The sequence below is a fragment of the Hemibagrus wyckioides genome, linkage group LG29, assembly GCF_019097595.1.
Source record: "Hemibagrus wyckioides isolate EC202008001 linkage group LG29, SWU_Hwy_1.0, whole genome shotgun sequence".
Taxonomy (NCBI): Eukaryota; Metazoa; Chordata; class Actinopteri; order Siluriformes; family Bagridae; genus Hemibagrus; species Hemibagrus wyckioides.
Window position 1 is genome coordinate 11771442 of NC_080738.1, and position 18616 is coordinate 11790057.

At 37.8% G+C, this 18616-nt stretch overlaps 1 long non-coding RNA gene across 1 annotated transcript; it reads left to right on the forward strand.

Moving 5' to 3' along the window:
- Positions 1-1387: 1387 nt before the first annotated feature.
- On the forward strand, positions 1388-18124 carry LOC131349203 (uncharacterized). The gene is made up of 3 exons (XR_009204047.1): positions 1388-1681; positions 12971-13025; positions 13973-18124. It is a non-coding gene; the product is annotated as an uncharacterized LOC131349203 (long non-coding RNA).
- The last annotated feature ends 492 nt before the right edge of the window (positions 18125-18616 follow it).

Here is an 18616-nt window from a genome sequence, read left to right on the forward strand (position 1 = left end):
CACAGCAAGTCAGTAAAAGCAAAAGGTGTCCTATTAAAAGCTTAGGGTGTCATAGGAAAGGCATAGGGTGTCATAGTAAAAGCATATAGTGTCAATTCAAATGGATGCTGTACTACACTAAAAGTATTGTGTGTCAGTGACAGCATAGTGTGTCATAGTAAAGGTAGTCACAGTATACTGGTGAAAGTGCAGTCTGTCATAGTAAAGGCATAATGTGTCATAGTAAAGGCATAGTATACTGATAAAAGTGCAGTGTGTCATAGTAAAGGCATAATGTGTCATAGTAAAGGCATAGTATACTGGTAAAAGTGCAGTCTGTCATAGTAAAGGCATAATGTGTCATAGTAAAGGTAGTCACAGTATACTGGTGAAAGTGCAGTCTGTCATAGTAAAGGCATAATGTGTCATAGTAAAGGCATAGTATACTGGTAAAAGTGCAGTGTGTCATAGTAAAGGCATAATGTGTCAGTAATGGCATAGTATACTGGTAAAAGTGCAGTGTGTCATAGTAAAGGCATAATGTGTCAGTAATGGCATAGTATACTGGTAAAAGTGCAGTGTGTCATAGTAAAGGCATAATGTGTCAGTAAATGCATAGTATACTGGTAAAAGTGCAGTGTGTCATAGTAAAGGCATAATGTGTCAGTAAATGCATAGTATACTGGTAAAAGTGCAGTGTGTCATAGTAAAGGCATAATGTGTTAGTAATGGCATAGTATACTGGTAAAAGTGCAGTGTGTCATAGTAAATGCATAGTATACTGGTAAAAGTGCAGTGTGTCATAGTAAAGGCATAATGTGTCAGTAAATGCATAGTATACTGGTAAAAGTGCAGTGTGTCATAGTAAAGGCATAATGTGTCAGTAATGGCATAGTATACTGGTAAAAGTGCAGTGTGTCATAGTAAAGGCATAATGTGTCAGTAAAGGCATAGTATACTGGTAAAAGTGCAGTGTGTCATAGTAAAAGCACAATGTGTTAGTAAATGCATAATATACTGGTAAAGGTAGTAATGTAACAGCAATAGTGCATCATAAATCAGATCATCTCTGTCATAGTGAAACTACAGTATTCTACAGTGTATTGCAATAAATCTATACTATACCATAGTAAACCTAGAATGTATCATAATGAAACCTTTGTTAGGGATACTGTGACACCACAGTGGATTTATTTTTTTTTTTTCCAAGGGAAATCCCTCGCGTGCATGTCGCTCCATTACAGTGCTCGGTGGAATATAACTGTCTCCGCACTTCCTCTGCTAAAATAAACGTGTGTCCGCCGCGTCATAATTCAGTTTTGCGCGCGGTCCAATAACGTGAGTTAGTGCGCGTGTGAGTAGGCGAGGGGAGGGAGGGAGGGAGGGAGAGAGGAGGAGGAGGAGGAGGGGGGATTCTGCCGTTCCGTTGCGCACAGCCGCACTGCTTTATACCGCATCGCCACAAAACCACCGACTGAACCGGCTGGTCGAAATCACTTAGGCGCTGTATTTTTTCCCGCATCCCCACTTCTCGTTTTTCCTAAGCTTCAGAAAAAAAACCCCCATCAGCGCACTCAAGGCAGAGCGAGAGCAGGAGAAGAGGGAGACGAAAATAAGAAAAAGCAAAACAACACCAAAAAAAAAAAACCCAAAAACTGTCATCTCTGCAGAACTCAACCGCACAGTTTCCAGCATGAGCGAGGTGAGTGGGAATAATCGGAGAGAAAAAAACAACAACTCATGACTCAGTAAGATGAGCCACATCTAGAGATGCTTACTTGAATGGAGTTCCCAGACTCCCCATGCGCATCCTGTTGATATGACACAGAGTCATAGACTTAGAGACTGTAAATGTGCATTGAAAGCCAAAGCAGGATTCCATGTGTAGTTAAAAAAAACAGCTCATGTTTGACAATAATGGCATAAAAGTGTATGGATGTAATGTAAGCTGCAGATGCATAGCGGTTAGTACTTTGCGACCTTTGCGCCTGTCCACCTCCAGCGCCGCATTATTCAAGATGCAGTTTAAAGCGGCGGGGAAAATCTCTCATCCTTCATATGCATGAACGTGTTGCGGTGAAATGCGGAGAAATTCTGCCAATCCACTTCGTTACACAATCTAAATGAGGTGCAGCAAAAGATCACAGCTCCGCTTTCCCATCTTTTTTCTTTTTTCTTTTCTTTTACTGCACTCTGTTAGTTCATATACCGCTGTAGGCTCCTGTCACAGCCTGTGAGTTATTATGCTTTCCTTTGAGATCAGGCAGCCTGCTTTGCGGTAAATCTGTAATCTGTATGAACTTCTGGGTTATTTTTTAATCCCAGCACCAGATCTCTTCCGGAAGCTCATATAGAACATTAATGTCACGCTTCGTCCTTTTCTGTTCATGTAAATAGTTATTAGGCTTAGGTGCATGGTTAAAATTACGTTTTTACAAAAACATGTAAAACAAAGGGATGACAGCCACATCACTCTTGCTTGTTCATATCCATACACATTTCTCATTAGATCAGATTGGACAGAAATAGCTGTCTAAGGTATATGTTACATTTTCCCACATACATTATTGTGCACATTACGTAACTACAATGGAGTCTTTAGTTTAGGTAGTTTTTCCACCTTTTCTCCAACAGCTTTCAAAATTTATTTTTAATGCACAATTTGCACTACTGAATTCAATTGGAAAGTTAAGTTGAAGGTTATGTTTAGGCTTTGTTTCATTTCTTATAACTTATGACTTTCTTATGAATAGCCGACACAACCTTATGCTTGCGAATTTGATGCAAGCTGTGTGAAAAATCCTAGAGTTCAGGTTAGGGTGAGTGGAAGGGTTATCATTTGTAAATGATTTTACAACTACTATTGCATGAAAATTTAACAAAACACAACACAACCCTTATTGCGTGCTCAAATGTGTATAAATGCCAAATTAAATGACATAGTGTAATGACATAAGCCAGCCTCTGCATTCTGCTGAAGTGCTCATGTAATGTCATAATGCAGTTGAATATGCTGGAAGGACAGTGCTTACTGCCCTCTTGCCTATATGAGAGCTAACAGAAGCCCACAAATGGCTAATGTTGCTCAGATTGACAGCAGAGAAAGAGAGAAGAGCCAATTATGCTCTCTTGTGGACAGCCAGACTTCTGGGGCCACAACAGGATTTAAGCTTGCAAGGATAAGGTGAATTCTTAGCCATCGGCAACCTGGTGACTGTTTTGCCAGTATTTTCAGCCTCTCCTCTGAAATAGAAATAAATTAAAATCATTATAAATAAATAAACTTCATTGATTTGTTAAAGTGGATAGATCAACTGGATTAAAGGATTTTTTCCCCCTTTGCCACAACTGTAGTCAGCTGTAGTCATACTGCAATTCAGCATGGTTTTATTATTACGAATTCAACGAGCCAGACATTACATAAGGAATAAAGCATGTTCGGGTGTACTGTTATAGGAAAATAACCAATGATGGGATGGTATGGTGGAGCCACATTTGTTACTATTACTAACCCAAGAAAGGGTTGGTTATTTTCCTATAACGGCATGCCCGGAAATGTTTTATTCCAACAATATTTTTATATATTCATAAACGTCATACATTTTAACCTTGAAACAAATCAGAATGGCTGCACTTACTTTATAGCAGCTATAAACTGTCTTTCCCTCACCAGTATCTTTTATTTCTGACATTTGAATAAGACATAAAATAAATCTTGTCATTTTACAGAGAACCAGAAAATACACTCTGGAAAACATCCTTACTCCTGAAAATGTTCCTGTGACAGAAACAGCCTGACTTCTGGCTGTTACAAAGTGATAAATCTGTCCAAGGGACGCTGTTATGGAAAATTAATCAGCACCTGACGCATTGTAATGGAGCATTTAACAGCACTATGGTAAAATGAAAAATAAAACCCAGCAGGGTTATCAGAGGTTGCATTGCTCTGAAGTGGTTTATTTCGAAATAATGACTGGCTGGCCTGGCAATGTACTGTTTATGACATAGCAGAGAAGTCACTAATTTGACGCAGAATATTAATGTGAAAGAACCATATTGCCAGTGAGAAGTGTATGCTATAATAAATTATGGGAGCATTTCTGAGACATTTATTCAAGTCCTTATTAAAAAATGCTAATTCAAATATGGGTGACAGCTCACAGCTCAAGGGTCCATGGTTCTATCATGAGCCTTGGTTACTGTTTGTTCATGGATTTGGATGTTCTCTCTATGTGTGCATGGGCTTCCTCTGGGTTCTCCGGTTTCCTCCAATGGTGTAAAACCGAATCAGTGTGTGAATGTTTGAATGCCTGTTGACCTGCAATGGACTGGCGTCACAATCAGGGTATATTCCTGCCACACCAAGATCACTGTGACTACTGAAAATTATTATGGAATTTATTTGCAATTTACCTTGAGTAGATATTCATGTACCAAATGAAAATTCAAAGTCTATTTGATATTTTCAGTATTTAAGATGGTGTGCATCTGCCATACTGGAAAATGAACAACAGTCTCTTTATTTGTGTGAAATTTATGTATAAACTCAGTAAAGAATTAAGCACTTTTTATTATTTTTTTTCTTTTGAAATAGTAGTTTTCTTTGATATAATAATAATAATCATCATCATCATCATCATCATCATCATAACAACAACCAGGGCACAGGAGGCATGATTGGCGTCTCAAAATTGTGTGTGTGTGTGTGTGTGCACGTGTGTATGTGTGTAATTGTGCCCTGTTATGGGTTAGCACCACATCCAGGGTATCCACTACCTTGTGCCCAACATTTTCAGGCTCCAGGACCCCCACAACCCTCTGTAGGATAAGCACTATAGAAAAATAATGTGTAATAATAATAATAATAATAATAATAATAATAAATGCAAATAATAGTAACTAATATGGTTTTATAATATTAATAATATAAATACAGTTTTATTTCTTAGAATTAGCTTTTATTAAACGTAAATATTATTAATATTTAATTTTTAATTAAAGCCTCTGAATCGTTTCTCAAACAGAAATTTAATTAATGGTGGTGACAACAGGTGTTTTGTTTTTGTCAATGATGACTAATGGCTTGTGTCTGTGTTCCAAGGAGATATGTCATAGCACAGAATATAAGTTTTGGAATAGCTTTGGAATAGTTTTTTATACTTTTTTCTGCCTACGTTAATACCTTGCCAAGCTAAATAAACCTAAATATTTATAAACTACTGTACAGTTCATGGTTATACTTCTATTTGGGGATGTTTTGTCATTATTTTCAAATGTATTGCACATGATTTGTTTGTGTTATAGTTATCAGATTTCTTACCGACTCATATAAACCCAGAGTTTTGCCATTTTCACATTATTTAAAGCAAGTAAGTAAATGCAATATATTGTAATGTAAAGTGAAGTAAATGCATAATTGGATCTTTCTTTTTTGTCAGTTATTAGATTTTCTTTATCATTTTTAACATGTACCTAATATGTCTGTAACTGGTCAGTCACTGACACACACTGCATCAATAACACAGACAAGTTCTCCATCAACTCAATAGATTTCCATCATAGTAGATTTTTTTTTTTTTTTTTAGGTTCGAGTTGGGCCTTACAATATGCATTCGAACACCTTATTTTCAGTAACGAGAAGACACAAAATTAACAGATTTACAGACATGAAAAAATCTTGGTACAACCTACAGGAAAGCAGTAAGCAAAGTGTCTGCTAATGCCTTCCCAGTCTTCTCACAGCATAGTTTTATCTTCTCGTGTGATATCGGAACATGTGGTGAAAACCAGCGGTGGTATAGGAGTCACTAGTCTATACTGTCTGGAGCAGATTGTGAAAGATGAGCTCAGATTATTGGTTAAATTAATTTTCTCCCTTTCTGCATGTGCAAAGTGACGCTGTCCAAGATGTCTAGATGTGGGAGAAAGTCGATGCGTTTCGATGCAATATTACAGGACAAGAATCTTTTTGTTTACCGATCAACTTACATTCATTTTGATCCCATGTTGCATTCCGTCACTGTTCTAAACTTAAGAAGGGCTTGCTGATTCTTGGTACTGTGTCTGATCCTGGTCTGATATATTTTCTGGTGTATTTAATGCATGTTACAGACAAAATCTGTATTTTCTGGTGTATTTAATGCACGTTACAGTCAAAATCTACAATTAAGTCAGAGCATTTCCAAACATGGATAAAATTCCCCTGATAGAAAAGCCTCTTAACTGAAGGGGAAAGGACACAGGACATGAAAAAAGAATATTTGTTACTGATAGTGGTTACTTTCACTTCTCACTGAATTTGGGCCAGGGATTTGGATGTTACGTTGACTGACATGATGCAGACACTACATATGAATGCAATATACAAAATGTCTTAAAGCAATTTTTCATTGCATCTCTGAGTCACATTAATTGAGTTTTAATATACTTCATGTTATAATGAGAAGGAATCTGCCTGATTACACAATTGCACTTGTCACTGGCTATATCATACACAGTTATAGGTGAAGTATTTTATTTAATGTTTTACTTTAATTGCTATTAATTGTCAACTGTTTAATTGCTGTCAACTCTGTCAACCAGATGACGATTAGGTTCCCATTTGAGTCTGGTTCCTCAGGATCCTAATTTTTCCTTGCCACCGTCACCTATGGCTTGCTCATTAGGGTTAAATATAAATTGTCCAGTGTTAAAAGCGCTATACCAATAAAATTCAGTTGAAATGTAATTGCCAATAGAAGCTTGCTAATGTTTGGTTAAATGTTTGTATATTATTTAACTAGATGTCAGAGTATTGGTAGAAATCTCTGATACTGATTTTTTATCAGAATGAAATAATGGAATCCATGCATCCTTCCTTATGTGTGTTTTCTTGGGCAATACCAATAAATCAATCCTGAACATACAGTTTCATTTTTTATAATTAACATGTGACCATCAAGGAATGCAAAATTTTTTTACTTGAGTTAACAGTTTCCATTGTCACACACAATGCTTTCAACTACCTGGTGATTGTGGCACCTGTGAAAATTTATGCTGACTGCATTTCTACCTAAACAGAGCAGCACAGCAGCACCTAAATCTTCTACGTGTCCACTGCATGCAAAATCGTCGCCTGAAAATTCTCTCTCTTTTACTCTATTCATTCCTAGTAGGGAGTAGAGAAAAATGCATGAGGGATTGTGGTGTAGAAGTAAAAAGTTGAGCTGCTTCCAACTTTGTGCAAATTACAAGCGGCAGCCTTTTTTCCTTCTAGCCAACGTGGACGAAAAATTAATAACCAGACTGCACTTTGCTGAATGTGTGCAGACGCTGTCCTTTAAGAGAATAATGACATTGCACTTGTCATCTTATGGATTGCTTTTTTGCTATAATTCAGTGTTACTGTGTCATACAGCAGCATTTCATCGTGAAACATTGAGTTGAGAGAATTTACAGTAGTATCTCCACTACTTCTACACTGGATACTCATTAACATGACATTTAATGTTGCTGGGAAATGCTAAGTGATAAAAGAAGCCCTTTCTCTGTTGTCTTTTGGAGCTTAAAGCAAAACCTGACCTTTATCTTTACCTTTATAATATGGCTGAGGTTGTGGACATTTTTTATCTCCTACTAAACTCCATTGTAACTGCTCTAGCAATGACATTAGCGCAACAGACATCCTCTAACTTCTGATATAACGAGAATAAAGCAAGAACCAACAAAAATTTATTTTAATGTGGGAATTTTCTTTACATTTTCTTTACAATATGGATATTAAGCATAGTGGTGGTACAAGATAAAAAAGACATTTTCTACTTTTGTGTATGTAATTTGTTCTGAAGAATTTTGTCTATAAGTAATGGATACTGATGTCACAGTTTAGGGAAGAACAGTGCATAATGGATCAGGAAGCTGAGCTCCATCTGTTGCAGGAGAGATGCAAGTGTCTGAAGGCAGAGAGTGGAACACAAGCTAGAAAAAAAGAAGTGTGGCCTAGAGGGGTGTTGCAGTGGCTAACCATAAACTACGGTTAGAAAATTACAGTGTGTTTCAGTGGCAAGTTTAACTTGGGTAACACCTCTCACTCTCTCTCTCTCTCTCTCTCTCTCTCTCTCTCTCTCTCTCTCTCTATCTATCTATCTATCTATCTATCTATCTATTTATCTATCTATCTATCTCTCCTTCTTCTCATCACCTACAGCAGCTCCCCAGGGCAGGCACTTAAATACTGCAATCTGTCTCTGTCTCTCTGTCTCACAAATGCTCTCTCTCTCTCTCTCTCTCTCTCCCTCTCTTTCTCTCTTGTTGCTGTCTGTCTCTATTCACCCATGCCCCCCCTCTTTTTTTCTCTTGGTCTTTTTCTCTCCTACTCAATTCGTTTTTCTTTCCATCTGCTCCCCTCACCTCTGTTCACCTGTTCATCTGCTGCAGTACTCAGAACATGAAACAAGACAGATCGTTATAATGAAACCATCACAGACATGGAAAACTTGAGGGAGGGAGGGGGGGTGGGGGTGGTGGGGAGGGAATAGATTAAAAAAGAGCGAAAGAGAACAAAATGGGATGTAAAAGCTTTAGAGAGCGAGAGAGCAAGAGAATGGGCCTGAGGCAGCGTATGAATGCGCTAATTGCGTGGGCTTCTTTTTTTTTTTCTTTTTTATCCTACTCTTCTTTCTCTTTCGATTCATGACCTTGCTCCTTTCCTCCCTCTCCCTCCCTCTCTCCCTCCCTTCCTGGAGCTTCCACTCTTCTCTTCCTCCTGTTATTCATCTCATCTTTCTGCCCCTTCTCCCTCTCCAAACACAGATGTCTGGTTTTCTTCTCGCTCTCCTGGCGCTCCGTGCACGTCACTTGCGCTTCCTTGCAGAAAATATAGGGAAGGAAGGAAAAAGCAGGAAGTAGAGGTACGATTCTGCTGTTGGCACAGAGAGAATGGAAGATAGAGGAACGAGAGAGAGAGAGAGAGAGAGAGAGAGAGAGTCTATGGGTTTTGAAGAAAGTGCAGAGTTGTCTGTTCTTCCATGTCAGCATTTTATAGTCTTTACTGGGGTCTGCGAGAGACTGATTTGACAGCCACCATCGCTCAAGATGCCGCTCTGACATGGCAGTGTTATAGGGACCGCTCTATCTTTTTCTTCATCACTTTCCTTCACTTCTGCTCCCTTTTCACTGCAGAGACAGTATTTCATGGATAATCTTTTATTTTTTTTATTTATTTATTTTTTTTACAGCAAAGCACACTTAAATGTTTCAATGTTTCAATGTTTTAGGGATTGTCCTGATCATGAGCTCTTTCATCCACAGATTATATGGATGTAATGAGAATGGGGTTATGTTGGATTACACACACACATATGTTTACACACACATATATGTTGTACCTACCTTGTGAGGGCCTTTCATTAATATAATGATTAATCCAGCAAATTAATGCACCCAAATCTAACTTTAACCTTCATGCAAGTAAACCAGTAGTTTTTTATTTTCTCAACTAACAGCTGCAGTAAGAGTACTTTTCCCTGTCCAGCCAAAATCCGATCCACATAAGGTCACAAAGGTCCAGAGTTTCGAAATTCATATGTCCACGGCAAGATGTAAAAGCATGTCTGCACATGCACAGTGATTGCACTTACCCTTAAAGCCACATAAAGACTGCAAGACGCACTTTGTGATGTGGCATTTTACTGTATGCATTATTTATAGAGAAAAGCATCAGCAGATACAGCCAGGGAGACAGGTGAGTGGAAAGTAAGATGGTAAGATGGAAAAGTCCGTGGAGTGAAAAAATCCAGACAGGCACTGAAACATAGCGAGGCAGCAAAAGAGAGATTAAAAAATTAGGTCAGTTGTCACACAGGAATTTGCTGGCCATCATGGCTCTTATGGAATCCCTAAGCTCATGTGTGTGTGTGTGTGTTCTGGATGAATCTGTGCCTCTGTGTGTGTATACGTGTGTAAAAGAGAGAGAGGAGAGGGAGAGAGAGAGAGACAGAGAGAGAGAGAGAATGAGGTAGATTAGCAGTTTGGTCTCTTGGGTCTACTCTGTCTAATAGCTCTGCTTTACAGGGAGACGGAATCATTCTTTTGCAATATGCTTCAAGCTCTATTACCTCTTCTCTGGATCTTACGATTATGGAGTGCGCTCAAGACACAAACACATCTAACACATAGGGTATGTTGTAATGAATGCAGTGTAGAGTTGGATTAGCAGGGGACCCCGTAATGTAATAGTAATGGGAGAAGATCTCCTGCCGGGGAAGAAGATAAACTGCGCCACAGCAAACTTTAGTGTTAAGATTGAACTAAATCACATCACACCGAGCGGCGATGTTCTCCGCCGCATGGTTCCGTTCCACTTCAGATATAATATACTAAACTCTCATCCCTCTTCCCTACTAATGTATTCGTGTTTATGCTTAAGAAGTGTGAAGGGGTGTAATTTTATTTGTGAGGAAGAGCACAGGCTTGCAGTGTAGCTAAACGGCATATTTATCACGCATTAATGCAACTATGCATATTATCATACTAATGAAAATGAAGGGAAATGATGATGTGTTTGTCTGATTTTCCTGTTCTGATCATTCTAATTAGACTGTGTGTTATCCATTAGTTTGCTGTGAATCAAATAAAAATATTCTGGTTGTTCACATTATTTATGTAATTACCTTTTTCTATGCAATCATTACCTAGGATTGTAGGACTGTATTGTGCTGAACCTTTACTGAGCTGTTTTTAGACAGTGCAGCTCTTCCATTAACATCAGTGACGTGTGCACAAAACATAAATGCATTATCTAGCCCACCAGGCAAGAAAAATCTCCAGTGTGCTACCATGCTACCTTGTTTCGGTTGCCTGGATATATAATTAACTAAAGGCTAATGCAATATGGTAACTAGTTAAAGTGCATTAAGCAAGATTAGGACAGAAGGATTAGTATATCATCATATACTACACTGCATTTGTGTCTTCAATAAAAAACGTGCTTAGTGTTTTGGACTTATAAGCTGTGGTGCTGGCTTTATTTTGTTTTATTTTGCTTTTTGAGTGTTTCATACCTGCATGCTTCAAAAAAGTCTGTAAACTGCATGTAAATACCACAACCCTTGGCCCATATGTTACTTTCAGTTCGTGGCAGGATTTGGAAGCACATACTATAGTTCAAGATGTATTGAAATGTTAAATATTGTCAAGTAGCACATTAACTTTATGCCAAATGCAGATTTTCTATATAATAAAGAGTAGGATGTTTTCTTTTTCTGGTTGTTGAACCTAGCTAAATAAAATAAAAACTCAACATGAAAGGTACTTGCCCTAAGCACCCGGGATACAGATTTGTAGGACAGTTGTAGAATAAAATACCCTAACTTGAAAAATTTGAACATGCTCTACTTTTAGGATGTTAAAACTCCCAAAGCACCCTCTATAATTTCCAATAACTTTCCAATAACATTATTTTCAATAAAATAGTAGAGTTCTAACAATATTCTAATAATCAAATAATACCCTACAGAAGAATTTTGACAATTCAAATTGACTCTAAAATAAATACACCACAATATAGTTTTACATTATACATTTACATATCTCATTTTCATTAAGATCATATACATAAATCTACATTTTTTCATAATTTTTGATGAAATATCAACTTAATTTGACTGAATTACCAGCTGAGGTTTGACACTGAGGTTGGACTTAAACCTAAAGACTGTTTTGTACAGTGTTTTGAGATCAAAATACATTCATCCCTACAATTAATGGTATCTTTCATTAGAATGGGCAATGAAATATCAAATCAACACAGATTTTTTGAACTTCTGAGAAAAATATGTTCACATGCAGCTTGTCTTGTGTCATTCGTTATGTATAAAATACATATCGAATGTACAGTCAACATATCGATCTTAAAATGCTGTATATGCCACATTTGCACTCGTGTAATTTAACCAGCCCACCGCTACCACTACACTATTTGAATAATATTGAAATGTAATAAACAATTTTACCTCTTTTCAAACATGTTGATTGTTGCCCAATTCATGTGTGCTTTTCATGGCATGTGAACATATTTTTTATTAAATGTCGATCTTGTTCATATAGAGTAGTAGTAGAAGTGAGTTTGGTTAAATCACGTGGCCTAGAGAGTATTCGAGTGATGTACAATGTGTGCTTGTGACAGTTTGTTGATATACAACATATAGGAGGTGCTGTAGACAGCAAAAGGATTTTCTGTGATGCTGGGTTCGAATATAAATGATCCTGCTTGGAGGAGTGGAGTCCAATATATCCTCTAGAAATGTCTCTAATCTTATGAATTACAGAGGTTTAGATTTAATCCATCATCAAAAATTGACTGTAGGGTTGCCAATAATTATGAAACAAATCTTATTTGAAAAGTAGAGTGGTCCAGCTCCTTCAGCATGGGTGGAAAACGTTGGTAGAGTGGTAGAGACAATTCAGACAACTTAGACAAATGTGTTTCAAGTTTCAAGTTTACTATGCTATGCTGTACAGCCTCGGCGTTAGAGTACTGCTTCTGGGTTAGTCATAGGCTTATAGGAGGAGTTTGATCAGGTCCAGCTCCACTCCATGGACATGGTTCTGTATGGACCATCCAGGCTGTACTCTCACCCATTTCATGAACGGTACCAGGGATTCCGTTTTGAAAACAATCTGTTTCATGATATCTATGTTATGATATTATGAACCATCTACCACCAAAATGACTGGGCAAAGAATTATTATGTCGCCTATCAAACACACTTATACTGAACGATGTAGCGATCAGGATCTAAAAGGTAAAGTGAATTCGCTCAAGTTCCCTCACAAGGAGGGAAAATCTTGCCTTTTCAAAGTCAATTGCTTCTTGTTTTACCAAAGGGATCTCTATGTAGATGTTCATTATGAGCTTTTTAAGCATTTTTACATGAAGCTAGTCATTTGGAAACCCCTCTGAGAGAAGAAGATGTGTGTGTCGGTTTTGATTTCTCTCTTATTTTTCTTTCAGCCTACGCCCACAGGAAACCCAGACAGCAGCCAAACACCCGCCTCAGACACCAAAGGTGAGTGTGTCTCTATGGCTCTAGCTTGTCTACTTGTCTGTCTCTGTTTGACCTTTCAGTTTGTTGTGTATTAACTGCTCTTATCCCACAGTAATGTTGCTTGGTCGATTCTGACTGGACAGACTGGACATTTGTACTGGACATTTCTGTAGCATTTCTGTAGCTACAACTTACACAAAGACTGGTATAGCAGGATTTTCTACTTAAATACATCAAAAATACTCTGAGTCTTCAGTGTCAGGACTTTGTAAACAGAAGTAACGATGAAGATATTAGGTTTTCATTCAGAGAGTGTCTCTATCTATACAACTATGTGCTTTGCGTTAAACATGTTAAACTGCATGTTTTGTTCTATTAAATTCAAGAGATATTAAAAATATTATTAATGTATTTTGAGTATATAATTTGCTTCATACACTATATTTTCGGAGGACAATTGCTCTGGCTTTACCATATATACAATATGTGCTAAAAATAAAATTTACATGATAGGATATCACGGAAAATGTATTTTTTAAAAAGCATCCTATTTGTTTATACTATGTTATGGTCAACTACATGCTGGTCAACAGTTTTAGATGTTGTGGTTTGTATCGAGAAACTTGTACATGGCTTGACATCAGTAGCCCTAAATTAAAGGTGTACATCAAGATTGCTATGAAAAAGACCAATAAATAAGTCAGGAAACTGGGCAGTTAAAGCCCGGAATGCATAAGGGTATCAGATATGAAGCTTGCGGTACAAATAAAAGGGCTAAAATTAGTTTGGTTTAAAATTGGAGCATAGTGGAATTGGTGGGTTGTTCATGTTAAACTGCATTTATACCATATGTTTATTTGGTTAAGAAAGGATTTGGTGGAGTCCTCATGTGTTCATTTAAACCTTATTTGTTTGTTCAGCGATTTATTTGTTATACGTTCATTCATATTGACTGATTTTTATTATAGGAAAGGCGCCTGCCACAGCAGGGAAGCCGGAGCAGGAGGAGGAGATCGATATTGATCTGGAGGCACCTGAGACGGAGAAAGCAGCTCTTGCCATTCAAAACCAGTTCAGGCGTTTCCAGAAGAAAAAGAAGTAGATCTTTAATCCAACAACTGTAATAAATGAAACAAATATTAACAGGAATAAGACATAGAAAGAAAGTGGTGGTAGAAATTTATTTTTAAAAAAAAGCACATAGTCAGCAGAAAAACAGCAAGATATCTTCTGCATGTTAAGGAGAGATTATTGGGCAAAGGGAAACAAATATCAACAGGAAGTGGAATTAATAATCTAGCATGAAAGTAGTCAGTCAGCTATTTGCTTTCCCTGAAAACGTTAAATGCATAAATAACAATTACACAGTGAATGGCACATTTTGACCTCAAAATACATAGAATGATCCAGAATAAAAAAATATTCCTGTATCTCTAAATAGCCATATACAGAAGCCCCCCCAGTAGAAAATGAATACAGAAGCTCCCCCTGTATGTCTAAAACTTAAACACTGTGCTTAAATGTGCCCAAATTCAGTGTATAGACCAACTGAAGTCACTGCACTGAAAAGAAAGCCATTTGACAAACAAAATTATTTTCTCCATCCACAGAGCAAGCACATGATTCAAAAGAGCACATGTCTCGTTCAAAAGAGCACATTAGCATTTTTCCAGCTCCCACTTCTAGACTTCCTTTTTATTTCTTTCCTGCTCTACCCTGTGGCATTGATGACTTGGGAACTTAGAGACAGTCACAGATTTTTTTGGTTTTATAGCAGTGAGCATGTGTGTATCGTGTTTCCAGGTAAAGCTATAGCTATCCCTGAGGTTGCACTATGCAGGCACACCATAGAGAAACAGGCGGGTTGGAGGGATATTCACTGCATCCCCATGGTATGCTGTTTCCATGCCAACCTGAATTATTGATACACCTTTGCTTGCACAACAGCGTGCCCAAACTGATCAAAAAGCTTGTTGAGTTGAGAAGGAAATAGGCAGTAAGACAACCGTGGTGGGAAATTAGACAAATTAAATTAGTCCCATTAGAACCCATCAGTACTGAGACCTTAATACAATAGACCTTGACTAAGTAACTCCATTTAGTAACTCCATGAGGAATAAATAAAACCATATGCTTCATTTGAGGTTCAAGTTCCACACACAATCACAAATGAATAGCACCAAATTTAAACCTTATTTCCTAATAGTTTAGATCCCAACATAGGGCCACTAAATAGAGACTAAGGTATAGAATTAGGACAGAGAGGAAATGGAGAGCAGACTAATTGGAGCTGAACATTATGCCCAATTTAAACTGACTCCTTGAGTCATGGGCTAGTTTTGCTAATTCTAAACATATTCTTGTCATATTTACCACAGACACGCACAACCACACTTTTTGTTGGCACAAAAAAGTCTTTAAAGTATATAAAACATAAAACTGACCTGCTCTGGAAAACTAAGAGCTCTAACTAATTAATACTCTATTACTGGAATATAACCTCTTTTTCTATTTATAGGGCTGAGGCACAATTAGCACATTAAAAACGTGCTCATTACGCATGGTGAGATATCCCTAAAGCATCCCTACATGAAAGGAGTCTGTAGTCTTATGGATCTTGTATTGTATTTATCAGATAGCAGACACACAAACCGCAGGGCACATTTCACATTAAAACCATGACGAAAGTCAAAACTAACTGCAACTGGTTGTAGTGATGAAGGTTACGAATTAAACCATGATTAACAACATTTGGGGTGTAACTAGTGTTAACTATATGAATGTTTACACACTGGGTGTGTGCTAACCTTCAAATAGTCGAGTGTTAACTTTGCAATAAGTTTTATTTCATTTTCTATCACTCTCTCTCCTCCTGTGGCCCTCATCCATATCCATTTCTCCCACTGTTATACTTTATGGCCCATTTTAGGCATGACCTCCTTTCACTTTGCCTCAAGTCATCTCAATCTTGGATCTCCCGTACTTGGCATGTCGGCTATGCTGTTTGAAAGCCAGTTTTAGAGTTCTGTATAATACTCCATGCAGTTGTGATCTGTACTTATACCTTAGCAGTTACAGTTACAATTAACGTTAAGTACTGTATATCCAGTGTGAAGTACTGTATATCCACTCTATACCTTGGATACTATATATGCTATGTCAATAATCAATAATCATATTAATACACTTGGTTTTAAAAGGTTTTAAAATTCGCCTGGTCTTAGCACTTTCATACCTCCCTTTCCACATCCCTAATCCAGCCTTTTCTAATGTGTTGCATTAAAGTAACATGGCTTTGCAATCGTAAAAAGCAAGGATTACCACCACCACTATGTTGCTTTTATGACTCAAAATAGTACCAAACCATGGGAGTGGAAGAAAACTTTACCAATAGCCATGATACTGAGAGCAAGGACAAGAGGACAAATCAAGTCAAGCAACACTGGTAAGGTACCAGAGCCACAACCTGACCTCAAAACCCTCTTCAGGTGACCTTATATATAAACGGACTGAATTACATCACTTTCTGTCTGTTGATTATTGATGTGAGCCCAATCAAGAGATGCGGTGCTTTCTGATTTCTTTAATTGAGCCTCCTCACTTCATTTCCATGCTTCCTGTCCTCGCTTCTTAGCTCCTCCCTTAGAGAAAGTGGAGGAATGAAGGAAGGAAATGAGGACAGGAGGAATAGAGAATAAATGAGATGTTCTTGCTCACGGAATGGTTACTTTAAAGCAACTATAGCAAATTCATTTATTGATATGTTTCTTTTTTCCGTTCTATTCAGTAACAGTATATACAGAGATTTCGCACTAAATTATCCTTAATTACAAACATTATGGCATGTGTACATCATGTTTTAGACTGAACCAGATGCTTCATTTAAAAGTGAAATTACTTGACTTTCATGCACATGTTTTCTTTGTATTATTTATGAATTAAGGTTATTATGTAAATTTTGTATTTGTGGTTCGTTATCGGAGTTAGATTTTTTTTTGGGGGGGGGGGGGTGGTTTGGGGGGTTGGGAGTGGAGCATTTGTACCATCATGCTCTAAAACAAAAAGAACTCACACATAGAAAACATCTGTATATCCTTGCTCTCTCTTTGATTCTTCTGAGTGTATTTTAAGGAGACTTTCACACTGCAGGTTAGTCTGAATCAGCGCATGCTTGCATGAATTGGTAATGTGAAAGCTGTAATGTAAACCCTGAAACACATTGCAGTACAGATCCTGAGACTACCTGTAGGAGGTGGTGTGAGTTTGGTTGTGCTGGAACTGTGCCATTGTTCCTATTATAGTGAACACAGCTCGTACACCTGTTCAGGGAGTTTTGGCTGATGATGATAATTAGTTTCCATAATACACTTGTACTCTGAGTGGCTGGGGAACATTGTGGCACACAATAGCATAAAAATAAAACATATAAATAAAAGAAAAAGTCATATTGTGTCCTCTATGTGCATTTGTGATGATGTAAGATGAAATGCACCAGGGTTCACTAGAATCTCACCAACGATGTGAAACCAAACCAATGATGTTGGAGCACTAAGTTTCGGACCGCAGCAGTGTGAAAACCACCTGAAGAATTGTTACATCCTTAAAGATGGCAGCCATTGATTGATTTCCAGCACATGAGCTGAAGGAAGAAGGATCAAGGAATCAAAGAGACAGTCAATTAGAGTTTTGGGAAGTGCCCAGAAAAACTGTAGCTGCCTCCTACAATGCAAAAGTTTTGACAGAATGATTGGATATGAGTAATATTAAGAAACCCATGTCAGTCTTTTTGGGGTGTAGATTGAATGTGGATGTGAAGTCACAGATTTTATATTGAAGTAGGGCCATGGGGAGGGGCATACAGATGCTTTGGATTGGGACTACCCTCTGTAGGACTTATGTAGTTGCTAACCACATTTTTCCATGTTACCTAGAGAGGGAATATGAAAATGGTTGTGACATCACACTGTGTTTTAGCACCGCAGGTCCTGTTTTGTTTTAGGCATTTCTTTATGACATACTGTATGTAAATCCTGTGCGGCGGAGAAAGCGCATTCAAACATTCCTGATGTGTTGCTTTGAATTATACACAATTAAAATTTGCTGCAGATTGCTTAAGAAAACCACCTTGTGTTCGTTGTGTTCTTAATGGGTTATCCATTCACAGTGATTGAGCATAACTATACATTATAGATGACATGAAAAAGCATCAGACGAATGTGTGCATTAAACAGTATTGATGGGACTCGATATGAAACTGCTGACCTGTTTTGTTTTTTGTTTGACATCACTTTCTATGTGGTTGTTGAATTGTCTGTTAACGTAGTGTACACAGCGTATGGTTTACAGAGAAGTGTCATTTTGCTGCTGATTTCAGACCTGTTACATTTCTTACGTGTAGCACTTAGTAGAGACAAGCTGTTCTTGAATCAGCTGCTGAACAGAAAGTTCCCATGGGATTTCAGTTTCTGTATTTTTCCTCCTGTGGGCCTCACTCCATTCAACTGCTGGGGCGATGAGCTGTGACTGATGCTTCATTAGGACAGCTAGTCTCCAGAGGAAAAGGCTCACTGTCCACAGGCGGTCTCTATAGATAGTCCTCATGGTTAATTTGC